The sequence below is a fragment of the Lissotriton vulgaris genome, chromosome 2_1, assembly GCF_964263255.1.
Source record: "Lissotriton vulgaris chromosome 2_1, aLisVul1.2, whole genome shotgun sequence".
NCBI classification, from domain to species: Eukaryota; Metazoa; Chordata; class Amphibia; order Caudata; family Salamandridae; genus Lissotriton; species Lissotriton vulgaris.
In genome coordinates, this window is record NC_141687.1 from 1,262,718,881 (window position 1) to 1,262,734,495 (window position 15,615).

The window sequence follows — 15,615 nt, forward strand, 5'->3', positions numbered from 1 at the left end:
CAATCCTAAAGATATATATTTTAAATAAACAGTATCTTCATGCTGATGAACTGAGACCTATTTTGGAACATGGTACTTCTTTTGCACTGCTGATGTTTCACAATAGTGATGCAATAGCAGCGCAAAAAAGATGTAAAGCCATCATAAAATTGTGTCTAATATTTTAAATGATAGTTTCAGGATGCAAATAAGATGTGTGCTTTGAAGAGCTTTCTTTGAGGTGAGGCCTATTCCTTTTTTTAAAAAAAACAGTACCCGGAAATACAGCACTATAAGCATTAAAATTGACACTTACAGAAGACTCAGTTTCTCCATATCTACCTCACATTTCTAAATGTATAACATAAGTACAAACAGAAGAACATTAATTATACATGTTATATGGTTTATTTTTGCTGTTCTCAGAATGTATCAAATTTCACTTAAATCAGTGACTTGAAGGTATTCATCATGTAACAGCGGGGAAAAAGAAACACAATCAAAATGACTGTGTTTAAAAAACCCATACAACCTAAGAAATCTGATTTCAAAACTCCTTAAAATTAACTTACTTTCAATGACGTCGAAGGATCTCCTATGAACAGCATTCACTCTGTTGTGCTATAAATATTTTCAGCCCGCCACTTTCTGAAAGAAAACCTCCATCGATACGAAAAATATGTTACATAGAAGAAAAGACTTCTCTCATTCTATCACATGTTTCCACTAGGCCAAATCATGTTGCCGCGATTCGCTACTCTTGTAATTCTTCCAATCAAATCCCGACATTTTCTATTTTCGCAACTTTCAAAAAGAATACATTTAAGATTATTTTCACAATCCTGGACTACTAATATCTTACCCTTCTTTGTCACTCATGTTCTCCTTTTCCTATGACACTGATACTGCTTACTATGAAGCAGACTTACTTGCATCAGGTTTATATAGTTGGATTTTTAAATTGACATTATAATTAAAAGTTTTGGACCAATAATCTAGACAGCATTGCAGACTTACATTCCCTCTACTTCATGAACCTTTTGCAATTCTTCACAGGAAATCCCGAGATTCTTTCATTAAAATTTTGGTTTTAAAAACACCAGGTAAGAATTTTTAAGGTCAAACGGCAATTTTTTTTTTAAAGTTACAACGGAATCATTGCAGAATGACCAGCCGTTTCGAGACTTTAAATAAGCTGTATAATGTCCTGATGTTGTTGAAGGACCATCGTGATAGATAATTGCTACAGTTACAAAAGTCCTTCCTGATATTGAAAGCTGAGAAGCCACAACATTTTTTATTAAAGTTGACAATTTTGATCCATCAGGCCTACATCGTTGAATCATTAAAATGACATACTGTCCATATCTACGTATAAATAATGTTGACATCATTTCAGATTTACATTGGCTACACTCCATGTTGTGATCCGCTGCATTTACTAGCTTATTAAAGGAGACTGATTTACTGTCTGGCAAAGTTAAATATATAAATCTTTCTGAGTCTACACTAGTAGTACTTGATACCCTACAATTCTCGCAGTCATGCTGCCATTGATAAGAAAGCCCAAACAGGTGATCTACATCTACACCCTCATCTTGCAATACATCAAGCATATACATTAAAAACTCCTGACAATCTTGCTGATTATTTTCAGAGAAGTCTGTTTGCCCTGAACATTCATCTAACAGATAACGAACTTCAGACACACTTTCTACTTTTGTTCGATCAGTGCTACATTTCTCGATAACAGAATTCAATAAACAGCATAAAATTTGTTCTGAATTCAACAGAATCTGTTCTTTTAAACTCTCTAGTGAAAAGAGAACATTAACCACTACATTTGCATAGCAGTTGACACCAGAACTGTTTTCAAATTGAAAACCGACAACATCTTCAACAGAATCCACTTTCTTTCTGCTAACAATTTTCGGTTCATTGACTTTTAGTCTTTTTGCAACAACCTCCCTACTATTACTGATATTTCTACGTTTGCGGCCTACCACACGTTTCTCAAACAAAGGATATTGAGGCAAATGTGGCGCATACTCTCTTCTTAACCTATTGTATTCCTTAACACAATCTAGATCCGCACAAATGTTTGTGACATCACAGTCAATCAAGTACAATCCTGATAAAGTTCTAACTCGTGACAATGCCACATATGCCATACCCTCCTTGAACACAGAACTGCCAATATTCACCAATGCACTGTCTACACTTAAACCTTGCGATTTATGAATTGTTACCGCATATGCCAAGCAAACAGGAAACTGTTTACGGCGAACATATAAGTCTTTAACAAGCAAAAACCTAGCAGAACAACGACCAATTAGCTGTACTTCCTCAATGCCATCAAATTTAATTTTTAAAAATTCTATTCCATCTCTATTTCTGTACTTCTCAAAATCAACAACATTACCCATTGATCCATTTACCAGACCTCTTTCAACATGTAAATTTCTTCTCAAAATGATTCGGCAATTTAAACACACATTCAAAGTCTTTTCAAAACCCGCTGTTTTAGATATAGTCTTCTCTAATGAATCCAATTTTGATTTCAAATTTTCTGACAAAATAATTGTTGATCCCATGTGCTCTATTTTGTCAATAGCTTCAAGTTTCACAATCTCTTGCTTTTCTAAATTCAACATTTTGTTGTTGAAGATGGCACATTCTGCAAGAGTTGGCATCAAACATATTCCGGATTTCTTCTCAGTAATTTTCTGAAAAATATTCTCAGCCACAATCTCTTGTTCGGGATATAAATTTGAAAGTAATCGTGCATTTAAAGCTTCTTTTCCATGCTCGGTCACTTTTCCAATTCTAATATCTTGTAGAATATTCTTGTAATCTTCATCTTTTGCCTGACGCATATTTTCATGCAGTTCAGCATAATTGAAGTTTAACCATATATTGACGTTGCCAATGCTCCCTAGGCACTTCCTGGTATCTTCATGCGTGAGTATTTTGAACACAGGTTCTCCTTTTACTGGTGTCAGCTGCAGAAGATCTCCGAAAACAATGATGTGTTTGCCACCAAATAACACATCATATTCAGTTTTAAGTACTTCTTGCATTCTCAAATGCAAAAAGGCAAGCATGACATTGGAAACCATGCTTACTTCGTCAATGATAAGTAGTTTCATTTTCCTCAAGACTCTTGAAACTTCACAGCAAGCATCCCCAGATAACTTGTGATATTGTAATGTGTTGTCATGCTCCACCGGCAGCATCAGTAGACGATGCAAAGTAATACCTTTAATGTTATGTGCTGCAAGTCCAGTAGGAGCGGTGACAACACAAGACAGCGATGACTCAGTCCTTTCCTGCAGATAGCATGAAATTGCTTTAATGAGGAAACTTTTTCCAGTTCCCGCTTCTCCACTCACATACAGTAGGACAGGCTTCAACGATGTACATGAGCACTCTTTCTTCTCATGACTTAATCCATGCTCAATTTGCTTGGTAACTTCATCATATATTTTCCTCTGCTCAACGTTGAGTTGTTTTTCCAAGTCTTCTAAGTTAACTGAATCCTCCTGAGCATGTGCCATGGCTCTTTCCACTTCATTCATAGCAGTGGCAGCTTCATTTTCGATAATAGGTCCTCCAAGTGGATCTTGACTCAATGAAACAGAACTCTGACTGTCCTGAGAACTGTCTCTGGCAATCTCGGCTGCAATCGTTGCTTCCTGCTCAATTTCCAAAGTTAGCATTTCTTGATATTTGGGAAAAGCAGGACATTCTATGCTATCCTTAGCAGCAGTGAAAGAGTCTTCATAACAGAGGAAATCTCCAAGCAGTTCCTCTTCTGCATGCCAAGGCTTGAAAAGTTGCAAAAGTGCTAAATAGAAAAACTCCTTTTTTTCTGAAGATTCGCCACTCAATTTTCGATGGTTTACTAATTGGCATTTTCTTTGCTTGACCAGGCATCCCTCACTTCCAATTACAGCATACACTCCTTTCTCAATATCTTCTTTGATGTTCCTCTTGAATATATAATTTTGGAGAACCTCATATAGACAAACATTCTCAAGGTGACTGCTTCGATTTGGATAATATGTATCCAACATGTTGGTCTTCAAAATGTCGGTACTGTTTGGTTCCTTTTCTGCCAAATATTCAATTTCCCAGACAGGTTTTAGAACCCGATTTCGCGTTGCAGCAAGACCAAGACTCGCCCAAACAATACTCCTGGATTTGGCATAGAGACTTGCTGAAGACAATCGATCTGAACATTCGTAAGCTCCGATTTCTCGATGCGACAACATCTTCAGACTGAAACTGTACAACTTCTTGCTGAGGCTCTTTTCATGGGAAATGTCCTCCCACATATCCTTCAGTCCTGTCTTTTCTTTTTTGGTGATGTAAGATGTCACATACCGAGCCACAGCCATACAGTTGTCACCCACAAACTGTATATCCATGTTAGCATTCCACATGGACAAAATCACTGGGTTGTAGTCGTTGATGTACTTGGACTCTTCATTACTTTTCAAATTGTATGTATTTTTGGGTGATTTCCTCGTCACATTATGTCGCAGTGAAGACATCAAACTGTTCACTTTTCCTTTAGAAATCACCGGTCGTGGAAAGTTGAAACGACATTTGGTGTAGAACTTGTCCTTGTTTCTGAATTTACGACGACAATACTTTCCACAACGATGGCTTTGGAAACGTAGAACTTGTTCTCTTAGGCTTTTCTTCTCCGTTGCGTTTGGAACAGCACACGTAGAATACTGTTCTATGAAATTCATCACTAAGTCATCCGGATCTGTTCCAAATTTAGGTGCATCCTTGATCCACAACAACATATGTATATGAGGAGCACCTCTTGCTTGGTACTCCTTTCTCCAGAAGAAATCCAATACCTCTCCAAGAGGTGGATTCTTCTTATTTGTGATGAAAGACATCATAGCTTCAAATCTATGATTGAAGTACCTGCATACATTCACAGGATCCAAAGAACACAGTTCTCCAGGTGTCTTGAATTCAATGTTTTCAATATTTCCATTTGCCTCTCGTAGAAATTCAAGTAAGTCTTCCCAGCCATACTCGGCACAGCTCAGAGTGAGGAACCATGTCGGAGTTCCTAAGTTCCTCAGCATACATTTTAAATCACCATGACGACGGTACCAGTACTCATTAGTACCACGCTGACACGCCATGAGATTAATTAAGTGAGAATCCAAAATACTGTCTTGGACATTGACTTTATGCATAAAGTCCCTTGCCGAGATATTTCGCATCTGTATACCACTTTTTAAGATGTGGTTCACTGCATATGACAGTCCAGACAGATCGCTTTCAAACAGGAGATGAAACAAATGGGGAATGCATTGACGAAACCTAGGATCTTCTGCATACAATCGTAAAGTCCGGTATTCAGACGCAGGAATTTGATGAGGTCGCTCATCATATCTTCCTCCTCGACCTGTGGGAAATAGCTGTGGGAAACACCGAGCTTCCAAACTTTCCTCCCAAACACTAATGGGACTCCCTTTAGCTTGTTTCATTTGAAACAACTCAATAGCATTCCCCATGACTTCCTTGGAATGCAAAGGATGAACACTATAATGTTCATATATTTCTTCACTTTTAGAGGCCTCTACTTTCTCAATTTGGCCAGCACACAAATCGCTATCCTCTTCATCACTTACTTCCTCTTCTGCAACATATACATTCTTATAGTACTTATTATTTGTCTTCAAATACACTGTTGCCTTTTTGACTTTCCTAACATCCACTAAATCTTGCCATATTTTCTTATTCTTTGTCGGAACCCCATTAACTAAGATAACCAGAGGTTCCTCTTCCACTTTTTCTATTCCAATTGTGTTAATGTTTTTGTTCAAATCTAGAGGCAAATAAACAACTCTTCCCTTTAATCCTCTCTGTAAATCTGCTGGAGGCAACTTCCCTGTCTTTGGCTCCATTCTTACAATAGCCTGAAAGGGATGGATACTTTGAATCAAAGTACATTCATAAGTATTTAAATCCTTCAATTCAGAAGGAATCTCAACCAATTTCAGATTATTATGAACTGCCCTAGCAGGCATCTGGTTTTGGTTTAATTTATTACAACAATAAGTACACACACGTTGATCCGATCCTAAATCAAAATAATTTTCTACCATCAAGTATGTGGCAAAATCCTTCCATTCACTATTATTTTCCCTTTCACTTTTTGCATATAAATCCACTACCTTAGTCTGATTCTGATAATAAGTGCGTCGACAACATACACAAGTGAAATTAGGCCTCTCACTTGATTTCATCTGAAAAGTGGCAATTTCCTTCTGAAAATTATCTGTACTGGAAACCTGTACATTATCTTCAACATTACCCTCTACTTCAGGGTCAATTTGAACATTCTCATCTTTACTACTAAAGTAACAAAACTCAATTTCTTCACAAATATTCTTCACATCTATTTCAGAACCATGCAAAAGAGCAGCACATAATTGTTTAAGCATAATTGCTGGACTCTTAGCATAATACAACATTCTCACTAATTTTCTCACTTTATTATGATGCACTGCTAGCATCCTGAAATGATGAAAAACACTCTGGCATACTCTCCTGGAAAGACAAGCCAGTGAATGACCACGCAAACCTGTCATTTGTCTCACTCTGCAAGGATCTAAATCTTGCAACAACTTCATTTTCTGCTTCAAACTTTTCTTATTAAATGTCCGTATAAAATCACAAAGCAAATTGATGGAAACCTGTCGCACACTGCAAATAGAACTACACTTCCAAATGTACACAGGACCCTTAGGACGTCTTCCTAAAACCTCATCACTTAGCACCTCTTCTGTCTCTGTTGTCACAAGTTTTTCTTTTTCAACTGGACAACCATCCTTCACTTCATAAGCTCGACCACTGGTGTCAACTGCAAACATCAAATCATTATCCTGAAAATAACTCTCCTCATTAAAAAATGCCTCAGAACTTGAACTATGCATCCATTCTCCGGAAAAAACTTCACAAAAGTTACTACGATTTACTACTCTCTTCCATCTACTGTTTGTTTTGAAATCAGAAATTACCTTGCTTAGTTTCCTAATTCTATTGATTACCAAAATAAACAACTTTCGCTTAATTTCAAAAGCATGATCAATAATTTTCTCTACATTTTTCTTCTTCTTATAAAATGCCACTTTCTGTTGGCCTTTTTTAATATTTCTTAATAAATTAACTATTATCCTGTTACGGAACATTCGTTTTTGAATGTCCCTAAACTGTTGCTTCCTTCTACTATCATGCACAGAGTTATCTCTTCCTCTACCAGTAACATTTTTGATGGGTCTTTCCTTTCCATTTAAATTACTCTTCTTTTTCTGAACTGAAACATTTTGGCGAAAAATACTTTTTTTACTAAAAATATTTTTTAAGAATGATTTTGTGCTCTTACCCGGAGCTTTCTTGGTGTTTTGATAAGTATTTGGGGAAGAGGACTGCTGCAATAAAACATCATCCTGCTGTCTTTGACGTTTTCTAGCCTTTCTAATTCTATTTTTCGTAGGCATTTTTCAAATTTAAAAAAGATCTGCAGTTGGATCTGTGGAAAAATATAATAAAAATTGTTATTAACCACTATTACCAAACAGTAAATGAATAACAGTCATCAAAAACTTAACGCCCTACTTATTATTTAACATAGAAAATCTTTTGCACCAGCACTGCATCACAAGGACATTTTCAGTCATTTCCTCTTGAATGCAGGTATACAATTGATTTATGTGCTGTGTTTAAAAACGATTTTTTGAAATCAATTACATTTCTGGATATGTACTGCTAGAGCTTTATAGGTTGCTTTGGGTCATATTTATAAGGCATATGAGTGTCTATAATGTTATTTTTCCTTTTTAAATGGAAAGCGTTCTTCATGGTGCAAGTTTCTTATAAATACGCTCCCACCTGCGAAACGGAACTTTGCGATGCGAAGCTGATTGCCTCCCCGGTGTCTGTCAACATTCTAAACAGACCGGAGCGGCCGCCATCTTATCTCTCGGTAGGATCGAGAGAGAAGAAGAGGTGAAAAACGAAGGGGGAATTTAATGAAAGGGGGCAAGGTATACCCCTCTTGACCCCCTAGGAATGTTGTTGGGGTTTTTAAAGGGTCCCGTGGGGAAAATAAAAAAAATATATTTTTCACGGTAGAAGCGCTTTCCGAACACCGAACTGGGCCGCAAACTGCTGGCGAAACGGGAATAGGTATAAGGGGGTGCGGGAGACCATTTTGTGCTTCGTTTTAATTAAATTACTAAGTATAAGGGGGTGCGGGAGACGTATCCTAATCCCTTATATTTTCTGAGGGTGGCTGAGAAGGCTCATATATGTTGATACATGTGTTCCAGCGGCTGTGCGTGAGCTTTTTTTTTTTTCTTTGCTGCGTCACGTCTGTTAACGTTCGATTCGAAGGAAATCAGGAAGTGTTGACCACCAATTTGTCAGTGCGATAAAATATTTCGTTATAAATGAATCCTTATTGATAAACATTGTCTGCGCCATCTTGTCTTTTTTACAATGCCACAATTTTGTCGTGCACGGCAGCCATTTTAGATGCCAGGCCGGTCCCAGGCTATCACCTAGCCCCAGCTGTAGAGAATCCACACATGCCAACCCTCCCGATTCAGGCGTCAGACTACTGATTTCAGTGCTACTCTCCCGCCTCCCGATTCCTGCAACCAAAAACGCGGGGGTATATTACCAACCACTAGCGATAACTTCTTTAGAGACAAAAATTATCGCCGCACATCGGCGATTTTTATCGCAGATAAACCTTGCTATTAGCAAGGTTTATCGCAAATGCGATAATAAACGGCCGCAATGCATGAATATCGCTGAAAAGTCAGCCCAATTCATGCATTATCCAGCAAATGCTCTTAGCCATGTTATCCACCTCTCATTGGATAACATGGCTAAGAACTGCTCGCAAATGCGATAAGAAGCGGCCGCAATGCATCAATATTGCTGAAAAGTCAGCGATATTCATGCATTATCCAGCATATGCTTTTAGCCATGTTATCCACCTCCCATTGGATAGCATGGCTAAGAACTGCTCATGGCCCCATGAGGAACGCTTTCCATTTAAAAAGGAAAAAATAACATTATAGAAAAGAATCGTTTTTAAACACAACATATAAATCAATTGTATACCTGCATTCAAGAGGAAATGACTGAAAATATCCTTGAGACACATGAAAGCGTTTTCTGGAATGCCCTAGCACCATTTTTGGACATTATTAACATGGCTATGTAACTCCCATAATCAAAATCTAAATTTGCCAAGCGCAGGTGGGAACGTATTTACAAGACACTTGCCCCATGAGGAATGCTTTCCATTTAAAAAGGAAAAAAATAACATCAATTACACTCAAATGCCTTATAAATATGACCCAAAACAACCTATGAAGCTCTAGCAGTACATATCCAGAAATGTAATTGATTTTAAAAATGGTTTTTAAAAACAACATATCTGTTTCAGCTCACATAAGAGACCATGGAATGGGCTTCATATACAACAATAACTTGTGTTACTGCATGCCAGAATGCTACACCGAATATGCAATTACAATTTCTCAAAGTAACAAAATCTATTTCTATATCACTACAGACAAAGCCACAGTTTAAAAACACAGCTTTCTTCATCATTTTCTCCTTAGCAAGGTTTATCGCAAATACGAAAAAAACGGCCGCAATGCATAAATATCGCTGAAAAGTGAACGATATTCATGCATTATCCAGCAAATGCTCTTAGCCATGTTATCCACCTCCCATTGGATAACATGGCGAAGAACTGCTCGCAAATGCGAAAAAAACGGCCGCAATGCATGAATATCGCTGAAAAGTCAGCGATATTCATGCATTATCCAGCAAATGCTCTTAGCCATGTTATCCACTTCCCATTAAATAACATGGCTAAGAAATGCTCAGGGCCCCATGAGGAACGCTTTCCATTTAAAAAGGAAAAAATAACATCATAGAAAAGAATCGTTTTTAAACACAGCATATAAATCAATTGTATACCTGCATTCAAGAGGAAATGACTGAAAATGTCCTTGAGACACATGAAAGCGTTTTCTGGAATGCCCTAGCACCATTTTTTCGACATTATTAACATGGCTATGTAACTCCCATAATCAAAATCTAAATTTGCCAAGCGCAGGTGGGAGCGTATTTACAAGACACTTGCCCCATGAGGAATGCTTTCCATTTAAAAAGGAAAAATAACATCAAAGACACTCTAATGCCTTATAAATATGACCCAAAACAACCTATGAAGCTCTAGCAGTACATATGCAGAAATGTAATTGATTTCAAAAATTATTTTTATAAACAACATATCTGTTTCAGCTTACATAAGAGACCATGGAATGGGCTTCATATACAACAATAACTTGTATAACTGCATTCCAGAATGCTACACCGAATATGCAATTACAATTTCTCAAAGTAACAAAATCTATTTCTATATCACTACAGACAAAGCCACAGTTTAAAAACACAGCTTTCTTCATCATTTTCTCCTTAATTCATACTATTCTCTATCTAAAATAAATAAATCTTTTCTCACCTTAGCAAATACTTTTTGAGTTTTGAAAACAGTCTCAGAAATACACCAAATTGTCTTCAGCAGAAGAAAAAGGATGCACTCCAGAGTCTGCAGCTATTGAAAGCACAGAAATACAGATATTCATTTCACATATCTCTCATATTAGCCAATCATAACTCTTCCCTCACTTTTTTCAAATCAAAACCCGTCCCCCCTCTGCCCTCTCTGCCTTTTTTCCATAGCAACGACCTCCTGGAAGACCTCTCATGTTTGCAAATTCACACAACAATGTTTCAATTGAACTCTGAACTCTCAGTGCACCTGCGTATCCAGTGCAATCTTTCATTAAAAGTTTCTTCCTTGACCATTCAAATTACATCTTTCAAAGAACATATCCATGCACCCTAACTTTCTGTTTTCAGAAATGGAAATACACCAATCACTGCTAATGAATCATTAGCATTGGAAATCCACAGTTTTTTTTCTTTACAAACTCCTACTGTTTCAACTGCCCTTTCATTACCACACTTCATCTGACTGCAGCACAACCTTCTCCCATCATGTTTAACGTCTGGATTGTTGGACATAGTTACATCCACTGGGCTCAAAGGTATGCTGAGAGCAGAAATTTACCCAACCTCAATTTACAAGATGTGGAAATTAAGTGGTTGGGCCAAAGAGGATTAAAATGTCACCAATTGATACCATTGGTGAAAACCTTTATGCATTTGCTAAAACCTGACCTGTTAATAGTGCATTGTGGAGGTAATGATTTGGGCACTTTGACAGGGGTAGGTCTGGAAATGCTTTTAAAGGACACCTTTGAGCAATTAATGGCACTTTTTCCTCAAACTGCCTTGGTATATTCCAATATATGCCAAAGACAGAAATGGAGGTGGTCCAACCAATTTTGTCCACAAATTGAGAAGTCGAGGAAGCATGTAAACAAATCTGTTTCAGCTTTCATGAGAGACCATGGAATGGGCTCCCTGTACAACAATAACTTGCGTTACTACATGCAAGATATCTACAGAGGAGATGGAGTTCACTTCTCAGATGAGGGCAACAGAATTTTCATTCTGAATTTAAGAATGTGCATTGGTACCTACTTATAAGTACCTAAATGTACCATAAACCCAAAAGCTCTTCTCAGAGCTACCCTGCATCTAATCACTCACAATTATTATTTTTTTCTAACTTTTTTCACTAATTTTCCACAAAATACGCTCCCCGGTTCGCTAACCGAAAGCTAACCTCGCGGAATTTTTTTAAAAAATGTTTTTTTTCCGCACATATAAGCCTCCTCAGCCACTCTCAGAAAACCTAGGGGGTCAAGATAAGTCTACCGTGCCCCCTTCTACACATTCTGAACATTATTTGCCCTCCATCTTGTATCTTAATGCGACCGAAACACAAAATGGTGGACTCCCGTGACGCTTAAGGTTCGCTAACCGGGCCGCTTTCCAGAAAGCGGTCCTAAAAAAAGGTGGGAAAGTAATTAACAGAAAAACGACTAGAGACACTCTCACCAAATATAGATTAGCTCATACTACATAACAACCCCTTTCATTCTCACAAATTTGATTGAAATTTCATTTAGCCATTTAGCCTGTAGACCTATCTAAATACCCTGAGGTAAATTACTTCACAAAACACATCTAAAATATTGGAATTGACAACCAATGAAAACTTTACTTTCATTTACAATTTTTATTACCTGACATTTGATTGGTTATATACCTGAATATATATAAAGGAAGAGAAGGAAACACAGCCATTTTCACTGCTACTTCCTGAACTACATTTCAAGAGCCTTTTCACCTCCCTGTAAAGTTATTTGGTAATTTGTAAGTGGCACTTTAAATTAATTTGTAAAAACGTTTATTGATAATTATTTACTGTCCCCCTGCTATAGTTATAGATACAGATAACCTCCTCTGTTACATTTATTGATTGACTTACACTTCTCTGCTATAATTATGAATTTACTTACTTTAACTTCACTGTTAAAAAAACAGAACTACATGTCTGAACTTAAACCCAACAGTGCCCTAACTCTTCTAATATAATTATTTTTTTATGCAATTTACAGCAAAAAAATGGAAGGGGAGCAAGAAAAAACTAATGTTTCCTTCGACATTACATCCGAAGACATTTTAACTGAAGAAAATGTGGATGAAGATTTTATGGATGAATCTTTTGATGAACAATTTATTCAAAGCTTACAAGAGACAGAAACATCCATGTTTGACGAGATACCAGATGATATAATGCTGGAAGTTTTAATGAACTATGAAAATAATAAATACATTTTTTTTAAATCAAAATAAATAAATAAATAAAAAAAAGCGAACAAAAACAACAAATAATTAACGTACAGTATTAGAAAAGTCTATCATTCTTTTATCCTTAAAGTACGCTGCCCAGAACGCTTTCCGGTTCGCGAACTTGGCGCTTACCACGCAAAAAAAAAAAAATATTTTTTTTTTTTGGACCCTCCTAGGCCCTTTTAAAACCTCCACATAAAACCTAGGGGGTCAACGAGGATCTACTATGCCCCCTTATGGTAATTTCCCCCTTTGTTTTGGCCTCCTCTTGTCTCTCGATCCTACCGAGAGACAAGATGGCGGCCGCTCCGGACTGTTTAGAATGTTGACAGACACCGGAGGGCCAATCAGCTTCGCATCGCAAAGTTCCGATACGCGAAAAGTTCGCTAACCGGATCGCTGCCCGGAGCGCTGTTACAGATATATATCTTGAATTAAACGTTAATTTCTCAAAATCCACTGAAGCACATATATTGAGACCTAGCAAAGGCACATCGGGCTAACAGTTCCTACAATTTTGCCAAGTTTCGTGAAAATCCATTCAGCCGTTCGGGCTAAAAGTGAGTCCAACCGCCCTATGGAAATTAACATGGGAAAAACGCGTTTTGGGACCCCCCTTTTTTCTCGGCCCCCCCTTGACGACCCCCCCCCCAAATTTCCAGGAGCTGCTCAGAAACAAAATGTGCCATTTTCCTGAAAATTTCAGCCAATTCCGTCCACAAACGCCAAAGTTATTAGGCATAGAATTTTCAGAAATCCCATAGGGAAAAAATCCTAACTATATATACCTACTGGCGACCGCCAGTAGGTAATATATATATATATTCATTGAAAAAACCATTGGTTATAGACCATATATAGTTAGGAATTAGCATTTTCAAAACCTTAATTTACTCGCACAAAACCATAGAAATTCAAATATATAGTAAGTTGCAATAACTATATATCGCGCACCCGCAATCCACTGCTGATGATGTCACATATTACATCATTCATGACATGGTCAGTGACATCACTGATGACATCACTGATGACATCTCAAATTACATCACTGATGACAACATTCAGTGACTGTATGTTTCTGTAAAGTTAAAATATGTCTTACATATTGAAGAATGGGTGGATGTATAAGTGTCTGGATGAAGGATTTAGTAGGTGCTTGACTGACTGTATGAGTGAGTGATTTAATGTGTCTCACTGAGTGCATGTGTTAGTGACTAAACTGTCTTAATTTGTGCATCATTATGTCTGTTGTTCTGTAAACTGCTGCATGTGTTGATCAGTAGCTTTATGATTAAGTATATGGGTTATTGATTGGTTGCCCAAGTATTTGTATGGGAGACTGAGTGTGTGTATGGGTGGCTCGGAGGTGTGTGACTCTGTGCATAGATGTGTGAACAGTTGATTCACCAGATGTATGGGTTCAAAAGTGCATGTGGAATCAGCTGTATGGGCGGTTGACTGTCTGCCTGAGTGTATTGGTGAGTGAATGGATTTCTCAGTGCTACATGTCAAAGTAAGTACATATGTAAAACACAGTACATGTGAGAGTTGACATATATAAATAACTGTGCATAAGAGCCAGTGAATGTGTGAGTGGCTGTATGGATCATTGTGAACATGTATCAGGGATTGTATAAGAGAGTAAATATGTGTTAGTATATGTTTGAATAAGTAAGGTGTGTATAGTTGAGAAAATGGAGGTGTGATTGATTCTTTGCATGACTGACTAGGTGTGTGAGTAACTCCATGGATGAGTGAGAGTCTGTGAGTGTCTGTTTACACTGAGTGTATCTAAGGTTATATTAGAGTCTGAAGAGGTTCATCGTATTATCACATGAATGATGTCATCAGTGATGTGATCAGTAATGGCAAATGAGATTTCATCAGTGATGTCATCAGTGATGTCATTTGAGATGTCATCAGTGATGTCATCAGTGATATCATCAGTGATGTCATTTGAGATGTCATCAGTGATGTCATCAGTGATGTCATTTGAGATGTCACCAGTGATGTCATCAGTGATGTCACTGACCATGTCATGAATGATGTAATATGTGACATCATCAGCAGCGGATTGCGGGTGCGCGATATATAGTTATTGCAACTAACTATATATTTGAATTTCTATGGTTTTGTGCGAGTAAATTAAGGTTTTGAAAATGCTAATTCCTAACTATATATGGTCTATAACCAATGGTTTTTTCAATGAATTTTCTTGGTTTTGTAAATGCTAATCCCTAACTATATATGGTCTATAACCTATAGTTTTTTCAGTGAATTTCATTGGTTTTTTAAAAGCTAATATCCATAGCTGTAACATATATTTTTTTTCTAATTCACAAATATACTTTATATATATTTGTATTATATTTTTTAATTCAATTTATATTATAGTTTAAATTATTTTTTCTTATTTCGTTGCCGGTCCGCGAATCCGTAAACGTTCCGTTAGTGCAAATACCGCGTTAGAAAGGCACATCGTGACGCGTCCCGTAAACGCAACATATCGCGTTAATACGTAATGCCCCTTATGACATGCTGCGTTAGCGCACCCGGAAGCGTTCTGGAACGTGAACCAATGCGCGAAACGTAAAGCCCCGGAATCGATCCGAGGCGCGGCGCGGAACGCGGAACATGTGACTAGTTAATAAAACTTTTCATAGGTTGATTTTACTTTTAGTTTCCTAATGATGGAACGCTTGATCATATGACGTAAAACAAACACTTTTCATTGGTTTAGAA